Consider the following 9,294-nt stretch of genomic DNA (forward strand, 5'->3'; position numbering starts at 1 on the left):
CAGAAAGCACAGCGCATATGACCGAAATAACCACGCAAACCTTACAAGAATCAAATTTGCAACCTGGAACGTGCGACGCTGTTCCTCAGTGAACAAAAGAAACGAAATAAATAACGTGTTAGTACAACAAGGAGTATTTTTGGCTGCTATCCAAGAAACCAGACTACCAGGGTGCAGTATGGAAACAAACGACTTCATTTGGTATAACGTCAACGATGACGCCACCAGACCAAGAGAAGGAGATAGCACCGCAATGCTCATTCATAAAACCATCAACGATGCGCAAAATTTCTTCAGAATCAGCGCCAACTCTTGCTCGTATCTCTGCGACGCTCTAGAAGAACGAATTCTATTTATCTCCACGTAAGTAAGGCCTGTAACCAATGAAACCAACGGAGAATTTTCCACCCTAATCGGATACGTCACTACTAACAAACTCCCTAAATACTTGCAATCTCATATTGCAATAATAGTAGATTTCAACGATGAACTATTGAAATATGGTTCAAAGGGAATGATAGACAAACTAGTGCAACTAATAACACAAGTCATCAGAACAAATATCGTGCCAGCAACATGGGCGCAAACATTGCAGATCTCCAACTCAAAACTAACACAACCACAAAACCTACCAGATGGCGTTTCAACAGGCCAGAAGTGCATCAGACCGAATATTCGTGCTGAGAAATATCCTGAATGAACGATGGCGCAAAGGAAAACAAACAATAATAGTCTCACTGGATTTAAAAGAAGCTTTCGATAAAATTTACATACCAAAAACGGCAACCATTCTGACTTCGATGGGAGTTTCGGAAGGTCTCACAAACAGGATGTTAAAAGCATGCCTAACGGAGAAGCATCTGTCCAATGGTTCACAAAAAGAAGGAGGATACCTAGTAAGCCCAATACTATTCCTTTTGACGTTGCACCATGTGTTGCAAACATTGAACCAAATCGAAAGTCATGTTTCGAAACCCGTTCGATATAAACAACATCAGCAAAGACGAAATGCAACAGTTTGGTAGATACAAGCTAACCGTGGTATCAAAAATGAGATACCTCGGGGCATCCATAACTAGCTCCCTCTCAAGAAGAGTAACCACCGTCGAACGCATAAAAAAGCGTAAAAAGCTTTCTACAGCTTATGCAACTTCCTTCGCGATCACCGCCTCGGATGACCGATAGTTAAGAAACTGTATCATTCCCTAATCACCCCTGTAGTCACGCACTCACTGGAAGTGTCAACGATACTGAAGCGAAATCGTAACGTCTTGAGAAGGATGGAAAATACAATGCTGACGTGTCTCAAAGTACTCAGTAATAGCGAACCACGCCACAACCACCCTTCCGACCAAGCACTATCGGAAGAGGAACCGGGCGAAACAAACAGTGCAAACGATCAAGTGATGCAGCAAATGGCGATGAAAGAATTGAACGACAAAACAATCAACAATAAAATTCGAATAGCGGGACAAAATTACTACGGGCATGTGATACGTGTTGAAGATAGCAAGAGCAATAGTTTGCCATGATTTTGTAGACGCTATATAAAATAAAATAATATTTCATTCATTGTTTCACTGTTGATTAAGCAAGTTGTTATTTCTTTGTCGTCCAATAGGTTATGGGCCCAGTCGCTTAGCAACCAGTCAACAAAGTGAAATTTTTTCCTGAAGCGAAACCTAAAATGGAAAAAGTACATGTAGCGAAGCTAAATGGATCAAATTATAGCAGCTGGAAGTTCAGCATCGAATTGCTGCTGATTCGTGAAAACCTCTGGCAGTACGTTATCAAGCAACGACCCGAAGAAGAAGCTGCAACGGAACACGCCAGGAAATGCTGCCGTTGTCGAAGCATGGGACTGCGGTGACCAACGAGCGCGAGCTACGATCGGTCTTTTGATGGAAAGCAATCAACATGGCTTAATCAAACAGACGAAAACGGCGCGCGAAGCTTGGAACAAGTTGAGAGATCACTTCGAAAAACCAACGCTGACATAGAAGGTATCAGATCTGCGAAACTTGATTACCAAGCGGTACAGCGAAAGCGAGGACATGGAGAAGCACGCGAACGAAATGGATATTGTTTTTGAGCGTCTTTCCGTGGCAGGGCTAAAGCTGGACGATAAACTGCAGGTTGCTCTAGTACTGAGTAGTCTTCCGAAATCGTTCAACACGTTGACGACCGCTCTGGAGATCCGAGCTGATGATGAATTGACATTAGAGCTGGTGAAGACCAAGCTGATCGACGAAGTTACGAAGCAGGGAAGCTACGAGTCCGTTATGAAAGCTGGATTCAGCAAGAAACTAATTTGCCATTATTGCAAAAAGCCTGGTCATAAGCAAGGGGATTGTCGGAAGCAGGCAAGCGACCTTGAAATGGATACCAAAAGCAGCCAGAATCCACCCAAAGCAAAAGCGGTACGTGAAGCGAAAAGTGGAAATTGTGCATTCACAATTATAGGAACTGGAAAACCGGTAAGCTGGATCGTCGACTCGGGAGGGACATCTCACATGTGCGCCGAACGGGATATGTTTCTTGAGCTGTACGAAACGATACACGAAAATGTTATGTTAGCCGACGGGACAATGACAGCTGCAAGAGGGAAAGGAACGTGTCAAGTATACTGTTGTGATTTGGAAGGTAAGAAACGTACAATTACGCTTTCGGATGCCCTATTCGTTCCAAGGCTGGAGACAAACTTAATTTCCGTACGTAAGCTAGTTGCTAAAGGCGAAAAGGTGTTTTTCGACGCAGAGAACTGCAAAATCTTGAAAGGTTCGCAGGTAGCAGCTGTAGCGGTTATATCTGGTGGATTATATTGTATAAAGAATGCTGAAAACGCCATGAAGGTAAACGAGCAAAGGCACACGAGTAATTGTCAACATAGCTGGCACAGGAAAATGGGCCACCGTGACAACGAAGCCATTCAAGAGTTGTTCAGAAAGAAGCTTGCGACCGGAATACACATCGAAGATTGTGGTATTCGGACCGTGTGCGAGTTCTGCCTAGAAAGCAAATTTGCCAGACTTCCATTTCCGAAAAAGTCAAAGAAAAGATCGGAAAAACCGTTAGATCTCATTCACGTTGATGTATGCGGTCCGATGAAAAACGTTACGCCAGGAGGATGTCGTACTATCTCACAGTCACCGATGACTATTCTCGATACACAACCGTGTTTTTCTTGCGAGAGAAATCTGATGCTGGAGAAAAGCTGAGGGATTTCGTTATGAAAGTAAAGACGTCATTCGGTAGGCCACCGAAAATTGTGCGCTCCGATAACGGTGGTGAATTCAAGAATATTTCACTGGACAAGTTTTTCAAGCAAGAAGGAATCAGGCAGCAATTTACAACACCGTACACGCCGCAGCAAAATGGAGTCGCTGAACGCAAAAACCGATCACTGAATGACATGGCAAGATGCATGCTACAAGACGAAGTACTGGGCTGAAGCTGTGAACATGGCAAGCTATCTCCAAAACTGACTACCTACTAAGTCAATTGATGTCACACCATATGAAGAATGGTTTGAAGAAAAGCCTGACCTAAGCCACCTATAAGTTTTTGGTGGAGACGCGTACGTTTGGATACCACAGCAGAACCGAACGAAGTTGGATGCAGCAGCGCAGAAGATGACTTTTGTCGGTTATTCCACGCAACAGAAAGCGTAACGATTTTTGAATAGAAGCACCGGACATGTCATCAACAACAAAGATGCTCGTTTCGTGCCAACTAGCCCTGTTGAAGAAGAAGAAAAAGACAATGGAAGTACCATTGAATATCGTTTTCCTTCAATCGACCACTTCCAAACTAACTCATTTCCTATCGTTGCAGGGGACGTTCTCGATGAGCCAGAAGACGACAATGAGGAGCTTGAAATGGATTCTGAAGAAGGCTCATATCTAAATGATGCATCCACCGAATCGTACGATGATACAACGCTTACTGAACAGCAAGATGCCGAAGAACGTCCTCTCAACGCAACGAGAGGATCGTCGTCAACGAGTACACCGATACGAGTATCCAGTCGTCCGAATAAAGGAATACCACCGTCAAGATTTCTTGAAATCAGTAGCCTAGTAAGTCAACAAACCGAGTCAACTACACTAGCAGGAGCGCTAGAAAGTCCAGAGCGGGAATACTGGAAAAAGATGATGGATGAAGAGTATGTTTCTCTACAAGAAAACTCCACCTGGGACATTGTCACTCTTCCCCCCAATCGCAAACAAGTTGGATGTCGGTGGATTTTCAAGAAGAAAATGGATGAAGTTGGGAATGTTGCAAGATACAAGGCCCGACTAGTCGCGCAGGGATGCATCCAAAAATTTGGAACTGACTACGACGAGGTATACGCACCGGTTGCGAAGCATATTACGTTTCGAGCACTATTATCAATAGCAGCACGTCGAAAGATGCAAGTAAAGCATGTAGACATCAAAACGGCATATTTATATGGAGAGCTCTCGGAGACAATCCACATGCGTCAACCACCTGGATACGAAACCGGAAACCAATCGGAAGTATGTCTTTTGAGGAGGAGCTTGTACGGTTTAAAGCAAGCAGGAAGGGCCTGGAACCATACTATCACCAACGTTCTGAAGCAGCTGGGATACAAAGCTACGGAAGCTGACAACTGCCTTTTTGTGAAGAACGAAGGGGAACTGTCGTATATTCTTCTTTATGTAGATGATATGCTGATCGTTACCAATGGCGTCGAGGAGTACGAGCGAGTACGGAAGCACCTTGAAGAGAAATTCAAGATATCCTGCCTGGGTGATGTGAAAAATTATCTTGGTATCCGAGTTGAGCAACAAAATGGATGTTTCCTGTTAAGCTAAGAACACTACTTCAAAAGAATGTTGACGCAGTTTGGTATGGAGCAATCAAAACCATCACCAATTCTTATGGACCCTGGGTACGTCAAAACAGAGCAAAAGGAGGAGAAAATTATGTCTAATACGGAGAAATACCAGAGTCTGGTGGGAAGTTTGCTCTATGTTGCTGTATGCACACGGCCTGATATTGCAATTACGGCATCCATTCTTGGCCGTAAAGTCAGCAAGCTAACGGAGAGCGACTGGACGGAAGCAAAGCGAGCATTACGTTATCTGAAAGGCACCGCCGGGTTAAGGTCGAAGTTAAGAGGTAAAAACAACAATCTTGAAGGCTATGCTGACGCTGATTGGGCAGGTGACCGCAGAGATAGAAAGTCGAATTCAGGAGGCAAGTAAGGAGTTACTCTGGCTGATAAAGTTAATGCGAGAATTTGGCGAAAGTATTCAGCAACCGGTGATAATCAACGAAGACAACCAAAGCTGCATCAGTATGTTGAACGCTGAAGGTGAATCAAGAAGAACAAAACATATTGATACTCGGTACAATTTCGTACGTGATTTGACCAGATCCGGAGTCTTCAGAGTTAAGTACTGCAAGACGGAAGATATGCTGGCGGACGTGCTCACAAAACCACTTGGACGGATCAAACTACAAATGATGAAGTAGAAATTTGGTTTGAAAAACATCGAACTTGAGGAGGAGTGTTGAAGATAGCAAGAGCAATAGTTTGCCATGATTTTGTAGACGCTATATAAAATAAAATAATATTTCATTCATTGTTTCACCGTTGATTAAGCAAGTTGTTATTTATTTGTCGTCCAATAATACGGAACTCCCCTAACGGAATTCTCGAAAAAGCACTACAACACCGGATACCTGATAAGAAGAAACATGATTGCCCATGCTACACCTGGAAAACTATCTGCAAACAAGATTTAGAAAGAACAGGAAGATCAGTACAATACTGGCAAGAGCTAGCACGCGGCCGAAATGGATTTGAAAAGGCAACCATCGATCTATTTAATCATTTTATCGAATACGAATACGATGATTCAGATAGCATAAATAGTGAGAATAGCGACACTGAACTACTGAATTCGGAATTCGTTGTTTACTCAGAAGATGAAGATTCTCTGTTGCTGGGATTCGGTCCATCACAATCAGCAGACCAATGAGAGACCCACCCCCAGCTAACATCATTCAATCAAACAACAAATTATACTCGACGAGAGAAGGAGAGAATAGAGAGAAATGAGAAGTAAGAGAGCAACAAAATGATAAAGTAAGTACAAAACACATTCCCACTATCAATTTTATCATTCCTACATAACTGTTTCATAATTTAACTACATAACTCAGCAGTAACTCCCATCCAACTGGTAGTTGCTGAATTTTAGAGCAAGAGGGCGTGTGTGGGTGGGGCAGACATTAAACGATGACTGCACCAACTGACAATACAATATTAAGACCCTGGTCTGAAATGTGACACGTGGAATAAATGGATAATCTACCGCCTTTTTATCCGCTAAACCAGCGGGATGGGAAACAACCATAACGGTGCTGTTGGAAGGTGTGCGAAAGTCTCCACACCTGAGACAGGCCGCAACGACCCCCTTCAACATCATCAAAAGAACATGCAACTAGACCCACACCGATGCAGTATCCTATGGATGTTGGTTCGTTGTATATAATCTAAACAAATTATCATTTATTTTACACACAACATATTATATTCAAGTAGATTACCCAATTTATTGAGATCACAGCAATACAAATATTCAAAATTTGCCCAGTTTTGAAGAATCATCATCCACGCGGACCAGACCTTCAAATAAAATGGCTGTCGATTGGAGGGCGAAAGTGAGAGTCGAGCGAGTGTTGGGTTCTTTGAGCCTCGAACTTCATGATTTTTAGTCATCATGACGGGAGAAGATCAATGGACTGTCATCTATAAGAGATTATCAGACTTAAGGACGGTGTTAACTCATAATTCACTCAAACCGTCGCCTTGACTCCTGTGATAACACTTGTCACCTACGGATCCGATTCGCTGCGTGTATGTAAGTATATATGTATATATATAAAAGCTGACCAACATTGACGAAAAAATCCATTCAGCAACAAAGCGTAATCGTTCACCACGCTTAGACTCACATATTGTAGAACTATTGTTATATTCATTGAATAAAATCAAAGTTCATATTGTAGGAACAATACAAAAGCATCACCTCTAATGGTTACTATATCCCATAACACAGGTTTATTGTTCGGACTATGTCTCAAATGGTTTTTAACGATACCGTAATACTTACTCAAAGGTGGAATAAACACTAAAGGCATTTAATCCAAGCCACGGATATTCGGCACCGAAAATGAACACGAGACGATTGCCATAAAATTCATCCCAACCTAAAACACACGAACGAAGGCGATAGCCGTAGACAGGTAGAAGGAAAAGAAATGGCAATAGGGAACGAGAGCAACAGCTCAGTGTGCACGGCTACGGCAAATAAAGCTGGCCTTTGTTGTACAGTGCGCACGGCACCTATAATTGAACAATGCCCATTTCGAGCATTGTAGTAGGATTAGTCTGTTTATAACACACAATAGAGCGACACAAGTTGCACACCGCACTCGACTACTTTCTGAATACATAAATAGGGAACGGTAAAGGAAGGAAATTTCAGTACAAAGGAATAAATAACATACCTGAGACTTTAAATCGACCTATCGGAACAGTAGTTCCTCGCGATACCGAAATTCTAAAATCGGAACGGGAATGTTCCCCTCGAAAACAGTCGGTGTACAGAGAAGGAGGCGCAGCCGCGTATGATGGGGTGGCCCATGGGACGATCGGGATATGAGGAATCTCACTTATATGAATTCGCCAAGAAATTTCCACAATGATTGCATCATCCCTCCAACATTTTGTGATGTTTGAGCCAACACTAATTATGATATGTATCCAATAACTCCTATAGAATCACGAAAATTTCAAGATATTTCCCCAAAGAAGGTAATGGAGCGAATAAAAATCCAGCGGAGGCGTAGTAATGGTACCCCTGATATCAGGAGATGGCCATTGTCTATTGGCATCACTGGTTAATCAATATAACAGATATGATATTGATGATCAACGTCAACCGGAAGAAATAAAGAGCTTCGTAGAAGGGTAGTACAACACATCAAGAATAATTCGGAAAGGTACCAATCATGTCTATTGCAGACAGTCACCGAAACTGGATGAAACAGTAAGGTAGGAATGAAACAAGCGATTGAAGAATTCCTATACAGACTGGAACACGAAAGGGAATGGGGAGTGGAGAAATCGATAGTTACCGCATCGGAAATCCTGAGGTGTAGGATAGATGTATACAACGAAGAAGGACCGCTAATAAAATACAATGAAGATGAACTTGTAAACAGAAGGTTGAGAATAGCATATCGATTGTCAAGACGTATCGAATCGTGAAAAGCCATGAACAGTGCAAGGAACCATTAGGATAGCGTAATTCAAGTATTCAATTGTAGTGCGATGGAAATCAACATTACAAACTGCCCTGGTAGTGAAACACAATATACACCACCGATCCCACAAATACAGGCATGGCAGGAAAACAATGTCGAATGAATGCCAGATCTGTCAAAGAACAACAGCATCAATGGAACAGACACCAGCACAACAAACTAACCTGGGCAGGACAATAATAAAAATAGCGAACTGGAATGAGAGAGGATGCTCGAAGAGAACCAAACAAGAATATTTCGATATATGCTTTAATCGAATAGTATGTTCGATTATAACCCTACAAGGGACTAGGATGGCCGGTTGTCCCATAGATACTCAAAACTAGCACTGGTTCAATGTCAATAATGGCGGAGTACTGAACGATTGAGTAGGCGGAGGATCAGCTATATTGATCAGTAATGAGCTTTATTAAGAGGATTGCTTCAAAAAATAAGCAATAACTCATGCTCATACCATTGTACACTGCTTAAAGAACCATTCACCCTCATATCAACATACATTAGGAGCGCTTAAATTAGAACGAACAATGAATTCGAGACGAAAAGGAACTACGTAACTGAGCTTCCAGCGGCACTGAGGAATCATATCGTAATTGCAGGAGATATGAATGCTCACGTGGAGGAAACGATTAAGCAGAGAACGACATAGAATTCAAAGGACACAAACTTACTCGCAAAGCAAGCAATACAAAGAGCGTGGAACTGAAGAAACTGCCTAAACATGAAAGATTACCCCAAATGATGGGGCTGCCTGTGACGCTCACAGAAGTAAACGCGGAAAAGGTCGCCGCATATAATGCCTTCCGAGACGACGAGTTTCTCGCTAGCTATCTACAGTACGCAATGATAGAAGCGTAAATGAAGAGTTTGATAAAATTCAAGAAACATGGTTACATGTACTGTTTCGTCAACGGATTAACGAGAGAAACA

The sequence above is a fragment of the Topomyia yanbarensis genome, unplaced genomic scaffold, assembly GCF_030247195.1.
Source record: "Topomyia yanbarensis strain Yona2022 unplaced genomic scaffold, ASM3024719v1 HiC_scaffold_169, whole genome shotgun sequence".
NCBI lineage: Eukaryota > Metazoa > Arthropoda > Insecta > Diptera > Culicidae > Topomyia > Topomyia yanbarensis.